This window comes from Engraulis encrasicolus, chromosome 3, assembly GCF_034702125.1.
Source record: "Engraulis encrasicolus isolate BLACKSEA-1 chromosome 3, IST_EnEncr_1.0, whole genome shotgun sequence".
In the NCBI taxonomy this organism is placed as follows: Eukaryota; Metazoa; Chordata; class Actinopteri; order Clupeiformes; family Engraulidae; genus Engraulis; species Engraulis encrasicolus.
The window spans coordinates 54425188-54441610 of record NC_085859.1 but is presented as its reverse complement, the minus strand read 5'-3'; the positions used below and the strand labels follow the sequence as shown (position 1 = coordinate 54441610).

The following is a 16423-nucleotide window of genomic DNA, read 5'->3' as shown; positions in this document are numbered from 1 at the left end:
CCCGGGCAAGTTTAAGACCTGGCTGTACCAACATGGCCTCTTGCCCAGGCTCCTTTGGCTACTCACAGTCTACGAGTTTCCCATGACCACCATTGAGCTCATTGAGAGGAGGACCAACAAGCACCTGCGGAGGTGGCTGGGCATTCCCCCAAGCTTCTCATCAGTGGGCCTTTACATCAGGTCGGGTCAACTGCAACTCCCCCTGTCGTCAGTAGTTGAGGAGTACAAGGTGGCGAAATGCAGAGTTGTCCTAAGTCTGAGGGACTCCAACGATGACCTCATCAGTCAAGCTGGCATGACAACCAGGTCTGGACGCAAGTGGGCTGCCAACGTAGCGGTGGATCAGGCAGTCAGCTCCTTGAAGTTGCGGGATATAGTGGGCAACCAGTGCATCCACCGACAAGGCCTTGGCTCTGCACAATTCCAAACCTGGGGAGGTGCAAGCACAAGAACCAGGAGAGGCATGGTGCAAGCGGAAGTGAGGAGCAGAGAGGAGGAGAAGCGAGTAACAAGAGCAGTGCAGCAAGGTTCCCAGGGGGCCTGGACAAAATGGGACTTGCCCAGGCGCAAAGTCACATGGAGGGAGCTGTGGCGACTGGAGCCTTATCGCATCTCCTTCCTCTTACGGTCTGTTTATGACACCCTCCCCTCCCCAGTACATCTGCACACATGGGGTCTTAGAGAGGATCCGCTTTGTAAGCTGTGCGGCAAGAGGGGGACCTTGGCCCATATACTGTCTGGGTGCAAAACATCCTTAACCCAGGGGCGGTATAGATGGCGCCACGACAAAGTGCTCCTCTCACTGGCCGACACCATAGAGCGGGAGAGGGTCAAAAAGAGACCAGCCAACACAACCGCACGGAGAGCCATCACCTTCGTCAAGGAGGGAGCTGGACCTTCACAGACCACCAAAAGGAAAAGAACCAGCATGCTCCAGGCCGCAAGCTCCTGGGAGATGAGGGTGGATGTGGGGAGGAGGCTGCAGTTCCCTGAGGTGGTGCAAACTTCCCTCCGCCCGGACATAGTGCTGTGGTCATCCAAGGACCAGAAGATAATCCTGGTTGAATTGACAGTACCATGGGAGGAGGGGTGCGAGGAGGCCCATGAAAGGAAGGCTGCAAAATACCAACAGCTGGCCCAAGACTGCCGAGACAGAGGCTGGCAGGCATGGGTCTTCCCCGTGGAGATAGGGTGCAGGGGCTTTCCAGCAAGGTCTGCGTGGAGTTTCCTGTCTGCCATAGGCATGGATGAGCACAGTAAGAAGCAGGCAGCTCGTCGGATGGGGGAGGAGGCGGAACGTGCCTCATGCTGGATTTGGAGTAAGAGAGAGGAGGAAAGCTGGAAGCCAGGGGCAGGTGGGCAGTGAGCTGGCCACTCACTGTCGGCCCACCAACCTAGGGTGTTGTGGTTCAGGGCCGAAACACCCCGTGATGGTTGGACACCACCTGACGACATCTGCTCCTGGCTTAAGGCTACAGCTACCTGCTAAGGTAGCTGAGGAAGGCACCTCGTGTGTATCCATCAAGTGGGTGGGTGCTGTCTGTGGTGTGATCTGATTTTCTTTGTGTGGTGCCAGAGATATGCATCATTCAGACACACTTACTCCACTTTCCTGACCTTAACAGTATGGCAGACGCCTTCAGCCAATGTGCTTCTAGCTTGTAGTTGGCATGGAAATATTGTATGCGTTGGTTTTGCCCTTCACAGCATGGCAGCTGGCACCACGTCTAATGTGTCATCATACCAGACGTCACTTCTAGACTAGATATAGTTTGCCTGCCTGTGTAGCCCCTTAACAGTTGACCAGTGGAACACTGTAATAGTCACTGGAAAACCGTAACTATCATACTACCACATCACTATGTCAGTTTGCAGGGCCTTTAGGTATACATTACGACTTGCACATTGTCATTCTGGTTGCCGCTAATGTATAACAGGGGCCGTGTCTTACTTGGTTAAGAATTGCATGTGTTTGAATTGGGAGCTGGCCGTGGTGCTGAAATGACTGAAGCAGACAGTGTAGAAAACATTGACTGTACTCCTCATAGATATGGGGGATTACATCTACACAGTCCATTTAGTTTTGGTATATTTAGAGAATACAACCAACATTATGAGTGTTACATTGGAACTTGAAGGGTACATTCCAAAATGCGAACTCCCGTCCTCCACTTGTGCTTGTGGCCTTGTGTTTTGCTGACGCCCCGCCTCTGTGGAAAAAAAGAATTAAGTTTTCCAGCGATCAGCCTAGCCACAACATTTTTTGGGGGACTGTTCCGCATATTGGAATCCACCCTAAGTGTTGAAATCACACTGTAAAATCTATTGTGTAAACTATGTCCAATTGTGAGATGGAGGGGGGGTAGAGGGGTATCGTTGGGGTTCCAAGACACATGGAGGGATGAGATTAGATCTCTGGAAAGTCGGGACTCAAGTTGATATCTGTCCATCATCCTACAGGCTCCTAGTGAACTTCTGAATGTTTAGGAAAAACAGCTTAAAGTGTATTGAGTTTGAGTTCAAGTGTGTGAAGACTTTGTGGTCAGAGACCAAGCTTTTATTGAGCCGAGAGAGAGAGGGGGGGGGGGGGGGGGGGATGGAGCGGGAGGGGGGGGTGGGCGGGAGAGAGAGAGGAGAGAGAGAGAGAGAGAGAGAGAGAGAGAGAGAGAGAGAGAGAGAGAGAGAGAGAGAGAGAGAGAGAGAGACAGACAGAGACAGAGACAGAGACAGAGACAGAGAGAGAGAGCCTGAAAAGTGTGTCATCAAGTGGAGTCTGATGGAGCACAGGAGACCCAGCTGAGGCAATTGGACCAGCCAGGAGGAGGCCTCACACACACACACACACACACACACACACACACACACACACACACACACACACACACACACACACACACACACACACACACACACACACACACACACACACACACACACAGACACACACACACACACACACACACACACAGATACACACACATCAATACACACAGGCATAGGCACAGGCACAGGCACAGGCACAGAATATATGGATACAGTCACATAGTCATATGCGCATACACACAGCAAAAATGAGTTTCTCTGTAGGCACATTGCTAAGATGAGCTCTTCCACTCCCACCACACACACACACACACAGTGGTTGGTGATTGACTCTACATGTGCTGTCCAGTCTCTCAGTTGGAGAGCAAAATGTATCAAGCTGCTTTTCATTTTTACCTGTGAAGTTAGACCACAGGACTCTCTAATCGCCATCCTTTGCATCTACTGAGCAGCGCCACTGCCCTGTTATACATCATTCCATCTCTCCACCTGCTTGGTAGTGCTTTTACACTACTCTACCCTGCCACAACCCACCAGACACCCCTACATGCCTTTAGCAGCCCCACTGTCTTCTTACACCTCACACCATGCCCTTTCCACTAGCCAGGCCACACACTCATGGTGACACAACACCTTCAGCTTTGCTGCTAGTCAGGCCAGGAGTAATTGTCGAGAAGCAAACCAAGGGAGGCGGGTCAACCATGCTGTTTGTGAAATGTTAATTGTTAGGTATGCTCTTGGTCAGACCAAGTCTCGAATAGATTTGAAAGTCGATGATAATCAGGCTACCTCTCCAGCTCCTTTCAAGGAAAAAGCTATAGAATGATGTTACATTACATTGCATTTGGCGGACACTTTATTTTAACCACAGCGACTTACAATTGAGGACATAATCATAGCCGACATCCCTAGTTGAAACAAAGTGCACAGGAAATATACAGAGCACAAGGGCAGACGCTAAGACAGAAAAACAGAAAAAAGACCAAGGTTAATGCTAGATGGAGCACAGTGAGGATACAACCTCCTCTGCTGTCATTCCATCTACATATTTCCAACATCTGAATTGTACATGACCATTACAGGTCTACCATTATGCAGTGTTGCAGAGACACTACTCTGCATGAGTGTGTTGGCAATGGCCGTGACCAGCCCTGGAATCAGCTCCCTAGGCAATGGCTCAGCATGCTAAAACAGCACGGCACTGCTCCACACTGATCCCAGACCTGTCCACCTGTCCAGGCGCTCAGCTGATTATCAAGTGGCTGGAATGGTAATGCAGACCTCTATGCTGCCCTACAAAGGCTAAGCGCAGTAACTACGCCACCATTGAAACTGAGAAAAATGACCTTAAAGTTTTCCTACTGGCCAGCCAAGCAGGTTGCAGGTACAACAGTGGTGATGCTTTTAAATAATGCATTTATAGGAAGGAATTTTTTATAGAAAAAGAAAAGTTTAAAAAATATGACCTTTGACCTCAAAAATGTAGAAAAATCGTAGATACTGCACTTAGCCTTTGTATAACGTGACTAATTAGAACACTATTCCAAAGGCTAAGTGCAGTATCTACAATTTAGCTATGTTCTGAACATAACATTTTTGAATTACTTAAGCATTTTTATTTTATTTTTATTGGTTTGTGGTTTGTTTATGTCAGTTTATAATTGGGTGATGTATTTAAATTGCACATTAGCTTCAGTAATCTATTTTTATTATTTTTAAAATGTCATATTGCGCAGTTTCATGTGAAATATGATATGAAAGCCCATACAAATAAATTACTTTACAATCACAATACACACTTTTAAGCATTTGGGATGGTGTTCTGTGTTACATTTGGTTTTCTAATTGTGTTGATATCATTGGAAATGCAGCACACAAATACACACAACCATTTGGGTGTCAACTAGAGCTGGGCGGTGTACGGTTAAAAAACCGTGATCTCGGTTTACACTATACAAGGTTCTCTTTTTGATGAGAGACGGTTTTGTTGTTGTTGTTTATAGCCTGTTATGTGCGTGAGCTTCATACTCCGTGTAACACTTCCAAAGATTCTTCTAATTCATAAGTCTCTGACACTTCATTTCAACTCTGCTAAGTCCACTGTTGTTGCTGTTCTACTAGGGAATGTCACCACAATGTAAGATGTTGATTGAACTATAAAATAATTGGTTACGCGCTAGAGGCTAGTGAGAGTGAAACATGATGAACACACATGGCATGGATGAATCATGACAAACATTTCAATTCATTTAGCCTACCTTTGATCTCACAAAGTTAAATAAAAGGCAATTCTATGTGGTGCTATGTTAACAGGCTACAACAGTTATCTGATTCTTAACTGTATTTAATTACCATCCCAACTGTGTGCGCAGCACAGCTGTTAATACTGCGTATACCGGTAAGCTAAAGTAGCCTAGCTTTCAAATGCAATGGGCAGACAAGATACATTGCTATATTTGTTTGAAATGATTTGGGGGCAAAATAGGAGCGAAACACATCGCAATATGACACAAACTACCGGACAAAATACCTTCTACGTTGGATTTGGACTTTAATTCAAAGACAATATGCACACAATGTCAAGTAAATCCGTTTGTTTTCCGTGTCTGTCTTCAGTCTGTTTCCTTTTTGTCCCACTGTTGTTTACTCGCTAGTCCAGCGGCAGCGCAACACGCCGGATGTGTTGCCAGGTGTAGAACGACAAATAAGCAATTAGTGTTGCCAGGTGTAGAACGAAATAAGCTGTTTTGGGCTGTTTTGGAAAAAAGCCCAAAACAGCTGCTTATAATCATTTAACCCTTCTTCCTTGAAAAATCTATGACACCCTGGTCAAGATTTTAGGTTATTTTATGAAATGCTGCATTTTCTCTAATTTGAGACTTTGTTGGATAGGGAAATATAAACTATAAATTATAGAAAATATTATTGAAATGAAAAAATGATAAAATATAAATGGAGATTAATTTAAATTCATGATTTTATCTCATTTTAACATTTAATTTGAGATCTTTTCCTCAGAAAGATTAAGATTGCATATCAAAAAACCGTGCAGAAAACCGTGATATCAATTTTCATCAAGAAAACCGTGATGCTAATTTTTTCCAAAACCGCCCAGCCCTAGTGTCAACTTTGACCCATTTTAGCCTATGCCCTTTTTGGGAAAAGGTGCCCTCTGCCTATTAAAACTTAAACATCACCCTTGGCCGATGCCCGATACGGAGAAGCCGATATTCAGGGCTGATAAAAATGACAAAAATCAGTATCATTAAAAAAAAATCCTATACCATCACCTTTTCATCACACCATAACGTGAATAACAGGAAAATAACTGTCATGTACAAAGCACACTGAGGAACTAGTTTTTCAAGTGTCTGTAGCCTACACAGTATTATATCGACCTTAAAAGGAATACATGACAAATTCAAAGGTACAATAACATAGAACTTGACTGTTAAGTAGAAAAATGTTGGGGATGACCCCAGTAGCGGCCGGTGGCTGGGGAAACAGGCAGGGCAGAAATTTTGGCGATCAAGTCCATAATAATTAAATCAATACGGTATAATTTACGAGTTTCATTGCGTGTGTAGGCAAGACAGGAGAGCGTTTTCCCATAGTGTTTGGTGTGTTAGTAAAACTCCACCTCCCGTGATACACCGCACCAGGCATGCGTGTTATCTGTTCAACTTCTGTTCTGAAGAAAGCTGTTTTTGACAGTTCTCTCCACGCAGCTAGTTCTCTTGCTCATTTAAGCAGAGTGACTGCATACACATGTTAAGACAGTACAAGAAAAATGCTTTGTCTGCTCGCGGAGTTGGAGTTTGCGACAAGCAACACGACACATATGCACTCCACGCAACCGGTCAGCAACAGCAATCAGGAAAAGGCTAGCACAGCACAGCATCTCGCCTTCACCGTTCGTACATTACATTGATGCAACCAAAGCCCTGCAACACTATTCAATTCAGTCAGTCGTCCCCTTGCTGCCGGTTTAAATGCACCACAGAACCAAATGCCATCAATACCGGGGAAGGACGTGACTATTTTCGAAACGAGTAGCCATGGTTAAAACTTAACAGGGGAGCTCATCAACAGACTCGCTCCTGTTCTGCAATGCTAGGCAGGACCGGGTGCAAGTGTATTTTTTAGCTTTTTCGGGGACACAGCAGACAATACTGAGCATAAATAAAGCTGTCAACAACATCCCAAGCTCAATAAGCTCAGATATTTCATTAAATAACTTCCAGTTTCCCTATTTCACAAAGACTTGATTCATAATCCCTCACGCTTTGTTTTAGGCTACTATGTAGTAAGCCCAACGCAGCTTCTCAGAGAATGTCGTCAACTAGTCGGCTAGTCGTGGGGGTAGCAGCAGCATACTTTACGAAGCTACACATTTGCTTGCTGTCTCAACATTGCAAGCCCTCAAATTTCATTAAATAACAGACAGTTACCCATTATGCAAAGACTTCGGTCATAAAACCTTAGACTTTGCAATAGCAAATATACAAACTGTACCTACCCCAAACGTGAATCCTTCACCAGCCAACACATATCCTTCGTCAAATCCGACATGGTTATCCGTTTAATCCACCGATTTTGTGAGGGAAATTTGCGGCAATGGAGTTAATAAAATCCCACAGGTTAGAGATGAGCGGAGTAATATGTTTGCTGTGTCTTTTTTCAAAGCAGGCAGGGCCACCGTGTCATTGGTCAGGGCAGATCATACATCTGCCCTGATAGCGTCCATAAAGTCGCGCTTATGTTATGATATTATGCTAAGTAGGCTACAGTGCTAATTTTGTAGAATGGGATCGGGGCGAGGGGGCCGGGCTTAGCTGAGGCGCTGAGAAATCTGCCCAGGCCAGTGGCCATAGACCCTAACGTTAAACAGCCACACTAGGTGTAAACTAGACTTCTCAACAAAAATAAAACCCGATTCCACTCGCAAAGATCGTCACAAACTACAACATTGATGTAATACGATTCCCAGTGTGATTGAGGTTGCAATACATATTTTATCTACAATTTCTGAATGGATCTACTTTTCTCAGAGGAAGAGTCTTTGGGGGGGCACTGCCCATCTGCCCTTAATGAACCGGCCGCGCCTGGATGACCCCAAGATTATTATGGGTGTACATATTTAGGCCTATTTTTTCACCTGTATACTTTACTTGATTTACTAGGGCCTTTGGACTAAGCCCATTTCACTAAATAAATAAATCGACTAAATAACAATAACAAAAGCCCAAAATAACAAACCAAAGAAATGCAAACAAAATACATAGACAACTAAAACCAGTTTCTTAAACCAAACCCTCTTATTTTCATATTATAAAATGGGCCTACATTGCAAAGAATCCCATTGAAAACACCCCTGTCCAAAATGGTTTGGTCCATCAAACTGCAAACACCCCCTCTATTTCACTCAGATTGGAATATTTTGTTGCTGAATGAGGAAGTGACAGCATGCCGGTGACCTGGTCAGTTAAATGTTACAGAAATGTTTTACAGTATTTCTAACCAAATAAACGTCTATGATTTCAAATAGCCAGTTTGCAAGTTATGTTTGTTACTCATTAGAGATCGCTAAACAGATGGAAGTTGATAAATGAATGACGCTACGAAATGCACGTTTTGAAACGCGGTGGAAATGAAACACTGGTAGGCACTCGTTACAACGCTAGTTCTAGGTAAAAGTTATGGCAAATGGGGGTGACAAATGACCGAACAATGAACCAGAGAAATAAAAACAGTAGTTTACTCTTGTTGGAACGGCTGGTTGATTGCTCAACTTATGCAGTCTCTATGTTGGTGAGTAAATGCTAGGCCTACAGAAATGTTTTACAATCAGAATAACTCCCCTATTCGCTTCCTTCTCGATAATACCATGCTATCTGGCCATGGCATGGACTTGAAATCTGAGGGTGTTTGTGAACGTTGTCTAGTTAGAACTACTATTTGCATTACTCGGATGACAGACCGCATCTACTGAGCAGCCGAGTTAACTGAACGCATGACTTCACAACCTACTGCGTTTAGCCTTGGCTTTCTACTGTGTTGCGAGCCAGGCGAACAAAGGAAGACCGCAGTAACTACACGTACTGCGTTTAGCTTTAGTTTTTTTAGAATGTTCGAACCAGTTGAACAACTTAAGTACAACAAGTACAAGAACAAGAACAACAAGTAACTACCACTTATTGCGGTTAGCCTTGGTTTTAGGTTGACTTTTGTAGTTACTGCGAAATTGAAACATTAATATCTCTAAAACGGGACACATTTGGACCACAAAACTTTTCCACAAAATAAATAAGGTGTTATTAAGGCCATTTTCAGTATAAACTCAATTTCGACAAAATATGTAGTTACTGCGTTTAGCCTTTGTACGGCAGTATGGGGAAGGAAGGCAGGGAGAGAGAGAAGCATTAATAGATACTATTCACTGCCTGAATGTCCTGCCTCCCTATACAAGATACAAGATATTTTATTTGTCATGTGTATATGTATGAAACATATATATACAATGAAAAGCTTCCCTGCTCTGGGAGTCCCAAAAAAGGTTAAAAAGAATGTTAAAAAGGCAAAAAAGTAGGAAAAAATATATATATTTAAAAAGTTGAAAGCTGCATTTTTTGTAAAAAAAAAATCAACAGTCTGATACATTGAGGGAGGAAGCTGTCCCCGAGTCGGCTGGTGTGAGCACGTAAGCACCTGTATCTCCGGGCAGATGGTAGAAGGGTGAAGTGTGTGTAGCTGGGGTGGTGCGGATTAGCTATAATTCGTTTGGCCCTCCTCAGACACCGCTGATTGTAAAGATCCTGGATGTTGGGTAGATCTGATTTGATTGTCCGTTGAGCAGATTTGATGACTCGCTGGAGGTCTCTCTTGTCTTGGGCAGTGGTGTTACCATACCAGGCTGTGAAATTACCAGTTAAAATGCTTTCTATTGTACAGCGATAGAAGTTGGCCAGCATCCTACTCTCCATTCCATATCTGTGCAGCCGTCTCAGAAAAAAACAGTCGCTGTCTAGCCGTCTTAGTGATTCAATTGATGTGATGAGACCAGCTGAGATCCTCCTTGATGTTGACTCCTAGGAATTTATAGCTCTTAACCCTCTCCACTGCAGTATCAGCGATGTAAATTGGCTGGTGTGGCTGGTGTTGTATACTCCGGAAATCCACGATCAACTCCTTTGTTTTGCTGACATTCAGGAGTAGATTGTTATCCACACACCAGGTTGACAATGCCGCCACCTCAGCCCTGTAGGCCGACTCATCTCCATTTGTGATGCAGCCAATTACCGTAGTGTCGTCAGCAAACTCAATGATGGTATTGGAATTGTGAATGGCTGTGCAGTCATGTGTGAAAAGGGAATAGAGTAGGGGGCTGAGCACACATCCCTGGGGCGCGCCGGTGCTGAGGCAAAGTGTGGAGGAGGTGAACTTGCTCAGACGCACTGCTTGAAGCCTATCGGTGAGAAAGTTTAGAATCCAGCTGCAGTGAAGGATTAAGGTTTAGAGATTGCAACTTTAACACTAGTTTGGATGGAATAATTGTGTTGAAGGCAGAGCTGTAGTCGATAAAGAGCAACCTCACATAGGTGTTACTGTGATCAAGATGGGTAAGAGCGGTGTTTAGTGCAAGGGCAATGGCGTCATCAGTTGATCTGTTTGACCTATAGGCGAACTGAAGTGGGTCAAGTGCAGCAGGAATAGATGATGTGATATGCATCTTGATAAGCCTCTCAAAGCACTTCATGGCTACAGTGCCTTCCCACACATGCCTATGTGGGGAAAACGACACTTACTTTAAAACAAAGGATCAGTGAACATAAAATTTCAATTAGACGTGCTGATCTGAATTATCCTGTGGCCTGTCACTTTGTAGAATGTGCCCACCCTGTATCTTCCCTACGGTTTCAGGGATTTGAGCAAGTTACATTATCAAGGGGTGGGAATATTAATAAAGTGTTATGCCAAAGGGAACTGTTCTGTATCCACACTTTGGATGCCCTAAACCCCAAAGGTTTAAACGTTGATATTGATATGGGTGTCATGTTATGATTGGAGGCATAACTCTTAAAGTCTTGAAATTGCAATTTATGAAGTTGTTTTTACTGATGTCTTTGCAGTTTTCTAGAACTTGTACTATTTGTATATATGTGGACTGACATGTAAATATATTGCTTTGCTCGAGGGTAACTCTGTTTGGTGTATTGATGCAATTTGTATGCCTAGCTTAGGTAGAGGAAGTATGACAACCAGGAAGAAGAGGAAAAACTACAACTCCCACTACATTTGGACTACAACCAGTGCAGGTGTCACTGAACACCTAATGAGTCCTAATTGATAAGTTTGTTTGTATGTTCCATTTGTAACTGAGCCCTGAGGAAGGTCAGTAGACCGAAAGCTTGGCCTATCATTAAAAAGAACACAAAGGGGATTTAAGAATGCAGACATTTTTCTTTCAATTTTACACAGTTTTTTTAATGTTTGGCACCTTTTAATCAAGGGTGTGGTGTGATCCGGTTAAACATCTATTTTTAGGTATGAAATATTTTTAAAGTTATTGGACATGTAGATACATGTATTGGAGAAATGTTTTATGAATGTATTCATTATTATTAGATTTTTTTCTGTGAAAATATGTACAATTGATTAAATTGCAGAGTAGTCAATACAACATTAAATGGATTTTAATTTTAGATATAATTGAAAATGTATAAATTTATTGATATCTCTCTGCTGCGGTAAGGACATGCCTTATGAAATAAGTTTTACTTAGTTTTAAAAATCATTGAAAGTATACATTTTAAAAACATGACTGTTCGCAACTTTTTATATATATGTGTACTTCCATGTTTGTTTGAAACTCTGAGATGGTTAAAATTGAAATTCAAAAAGGTTTCTTTTCTGAAGTCAAGGAATGAAGTCAAGGAATTCAAAAATGCCCATAGTTGCAGAATGAAAAACACAATTTCAATTCTTTGTATGACCATCGCTGTCAAGGTTTCGTGCAGGAGAGCCCAATGCAGCACACAAAGCAGAAGGTCTGGGATAGGTCAGGGATTTATTGACTAACGAAAACTATGAAAACACTTTACAGACAAAAACAAAAACCCACGAGGGGGAAAACAGGAACTAAACAAGGTAACACTAAGACACTTACATTCAAGGGTTTCAGGGATCAGATGGACTAACAGATACAGCGTGACAAATCTGACATAGAAGACAAATGACGCAGCATGGGACAACGGGAGCACAGGACTTAAATACACAGGGGCAATCACAGAGCAGGGACACGATAGGTAGAACGCAACAGGAACCAGGTGGTTGACGAGACAGAAACGGGGATACAAACGAGGCACAGACAATCAAGGACAATGATAACGAGAACAGATAATGACACAGGTGGAGACAATGACCAGGGAACAGGAGGCAAGGGACCAGACCAATAACAAGAACAGAACACAGGTGAAAACAATAAGGAAAACTAAACGGGCCAAATGAGAGAATCAAAAACTAGACCACAAGGGGCAGGAGACAAACGAGGGGCGTGGCAGGTAAACACAGGAGCACATGAGGAAATCAAAACAAACGAAAAGGACATGACACTAGCGGGGCAGAGATGACAATAGAGAGAAAGACAGGGAGAGAGACAGACAGACAGACAGACAGGCAGGGAGACAGAACCAGACAGAATGAGATTGAGAGAGAGAGAGAGAGAGAGAGAGAGAGAGAGAGAGAGAGAGAGAGAGAGAGAGAGAGAGAGAGAGAGAGAGAGAGAGAGAGAGAGAGAGAGAGAGAACCAGACAGGTAGGGAGACAGAACCCTACATAGTGCTGCGGTTAACCAAAACAATCGTTCAGTTTGTGATACAGGCATGAAAATTGGTATACATATAGCCAAAGGTCTTCCAAAAAGATCTGGATATGGAGGCATCATGAGCTTTCAACATGGTGCCCATGGCAGCCATTTTTCAAAATGGCCGCCAGCAACAGCAGTTTTCCTATGAGTAATGGATATAACATGATATTTTATACGTATTTACCATTCATAGTACTTGGTAAATGTCTCATGGATAATTGAAAAGTTGTCATGAATATTCAAGATGGCTACCATTTTCAAGATGGCCGCCATTGTCAAGATTGCAGCCGTCTCTTGGGGCCATTACCGCTACGGAGCTGACAAAAGCGTGACATTTTGAATGATGCTTCCTTAGGACCCCCTCAATGGTTTAAGACGAGGAGCCCAACTGAAATATTCCATTTTCATATATCAATCAAGTCAATAATACATGTACATATCAAGTGTCAGTGACAGCTTGGATCTTCTACCTCTAAATGGCCATTACAAAATAAAATGCTGATTGATGTTCAGATATGTATATCTCAAGTGCTAAGTGTACTATGGAGTGATAGGGGCATTTATGCTTAGGAAATTATGAATAATCAATATGCAATACACCATACACTATATCGACAAATACTTCATGGTTTAAAAGAGCAAAATGGTAACATCTCTGTTTTCTGTTCTACTTTGGGCTTTAACCTAGATGACATGTTGGCTACCTAACCACTTAATTTATTGATTGCTCGTCATTTTTTATTTGTGGGTGTGGTCCTTTGATTAAAACATGTCTGCCTTCCTTCCCTCTCTCTAACAGTAAAAAAGCCTTTCAAAAACTTTAAGGGATACAGCTGTCAAAGTAGCCTAAAAGTCATCAAGACTATACTGTACTCTACTGTACTGTGTTGTAGTGTACTGTACTATACTATACTGTACTGTACTGTAGTGTACTCTAATATACTGTACTGTACTGTACTATAGTGTACTCTACTATACTGTACTGTACTGTACCGTACTGTATGTTGCTGTACTGTACTGTACTGTACTGTACTTTACTTTACTATACTGCACCGTACTGTATGCTACTGTACTGTACTGTACTGCACCGTACTGTATGCTGCTGTACTGTACTGTACTGTACTGCAGCACTGTACTGTACTGTACTTTACTATACTGTACCATACTGTATGCTACTGTACTCTACATTAGTTGGGTCATTTATGGAAGTTCCGTGACCGTGGAGAGGAAAGGTTTGTTTCTCACTGGATTTGTCATCTATAAAGTTTAAATAAAAAAATGAGCCGGGGTGCCCCTCACAAAAATGTGGGGACATTTTTTTGAGCCCTGTATCCAAAATGGCTGCTGCCAGCCAAGCTAGAAATTAGCTTTTTAATGGTTTTGCCGACAATGCTGCATAATACATGGTTTCTGAGACTATCTGGGGCAAGAAATTCACAAATTATGTAGATTTATTGATTTGACCTATTTCTGATCTTCAAATTCAAGATGGCTGCCACTTTTGGCTCTTTAAATGTAAATTTTTCAAAATCGTCAGAGAGCCTTAATGTTAGGCTCAAATGAAAGGTCTGCTCATACTGAGTTCAGTTATGGACAGTAAAATTACAAGTAGGTAATCTGAAGGTCATCTGAAAGGTAAAAAAGATGAAGGTTTCTGGTTGATGAGAATTAAACTGCTGATTAGTCGGGTCGGGTCATAATGTGAGGTTCAGTGACCATTCTCTGGCAAGGGTGTTTTGATGATTGATTTGACCTCTATGGACCCTTAAGAAAAGATTTAGCCCCTATGTCCCTCCCAAAAATCCCGGCATTTTTTGCTAGAGAGGCAAATTCAAAATGACGTCCGGCGCCATCTCTAAGAAATAACTTTTAATCTTGAATGAATCATGTATGAGGACACTTTTTCATACATGTCAACCATGAGGATTCCAAATCTGACATTATTTTGATAATACAACTTTGTTTTGACATTTTGAAATTCAAGATGGCTGCCATCTAGAACAGTCGTTTTCAATGTTTTTTGGTCATGACCCCCCAAAACTGGACTGGGGACCCCCCAATTTGTGTAGCTCCATTCCTCATGCATAGATATTGAGAAAATAGCTGATCTACAAGCACACAATACCTTAAATTATGAGGCGTAGTGGGCTTGTAGGTGGGCGATTTTCACAATGTTCGGCTTTTTAAATATTATTTGACAATTTGGCCAATGTTTTAGCATTGTTTGTTGATAGCTTTAGATGCAGTGATGGTATTTCACTTTGAGAGTCCTTACATTACACCCCCCCCCCAAAAAAAGGGTCTCGACCCACAGACAGGTTGAAGACAGTCAAACGTGTAAAGTTCTCCGAGCTGCTAGAAGACTGTTGTTGAGGAATGTGTGACCTTATTCAATCCCAATGGCATATAGAGGAAGACGCAGAAGAGCAAGCTCATCCAGAAGATCTCCCTCCAACATATTGTGATTGAAGAACCCTATGTTTCTCTAATTGACATGGGCATGATCTGGAATATGGCAACTCCATCAGTAGAAGATTGGCAGACACAGGACGCCACACCATACAATTGGTTGGACTATGTCCAAAAGGTGTCTCCAGCATCCTTGCCTGCCAGTGTGGAGTAGCGCTGTAGGTACGCCAAGTAGTTGTCAAGAAGGCAGTGTTGGCGTAAGCTGTTTGCATCTGAAGGGAGACAGATAAAAGACTCTCTTCATGGTCTTCCACTTGGAAGTACAGGCTTCAGCCATGGTGCTACTCTTTTTATGTGCATAGATCACCATGAACGCAAACAGTTCTTCTCAGATGACACATGGCCTGGACGAGCTGATGAGGAAAGTGGGATCTGTTGTTGGCACAGAACTGGAGGCTCTCAGTACCACAACTGAGAAAAGGACACTGAGCAGACTGGACTCTGTAGTGGACAATAACCATCACCCCTTGCACTCAGTCTTTGCTAACCAGAGAAGTCTGTTCAGCCACAGATTCCGTGCCATATCCTGCAAAAGATGCTCCCTGTATGTGCAGGTCTCGCTCATCATCTTCTGTTGAGCATGTTGTATCGCAGGGATCATTGACATTGGTTACACGGTGAGAATGAGAATGGCGGGCAAGGATGATGGATGACACCTTTTTGACACAGCCCAACCACTTGTATGATGTGCCGTGCCGTGTCCAATGGAGTTGCCATCCTCCAGATCATGCCCTTGTCAATTAGAGCAACATGGGGTTCTTTAATCACAATAGGTTGGACGGAGATCTTCTGGATGAGCTTGCTCCCTTGCATCTTCCTGTATATGACAGTGGGGTTGAATAAGGTGAGTAAGGCCACACATTCCTCAACAAAATGGTGTTCTTGCAGCTCAGGGAGCTCAAGTTGACTATCTTGAACCAGGCTTATCACTACTTTTGAGAGCACTTCTGTCCATTTCAGCAGCTCTTGTTTTGAGTCCCTCAACGAGCTTCTTTATGCAAGAATGCTTGAAAAATGTCAAAATTTCTATGTGCTAGATCAGTGGTTCTCAACCTGTGGGTTGAGATCCCCTTTTTTGTGGGGGAAGGTGTCAATGTAGAGTAGAGTAACTTTATGTCAATGTAAGGACTCTCAATTTTAAAGACCATCCAGAATAATCATCACACAATGCTAAAACATTGCCAAATTGTCAAATAATAGGCTATCAAAGAAGTCAAACATTGTGAAAATTGCCCATCTACAAGCCCACTACTCCTCATAATGTGAG

The 16423-nt window shown here is 42.9% G+C and overlaps 1 protein-coding gene across 1 annotated transcript in view; it reads left to right on the top strand.

Moving 5' to 3' along the window:
• Positions 1–16423, top strand: part of LOC134446377 (fibrinogen C domain-containing protein 1-A-like) — a 138757-nt gene that overhangs the window by 64864 nt on the left and 57470 nt on the right. The window lies entirely within an intron of this gene.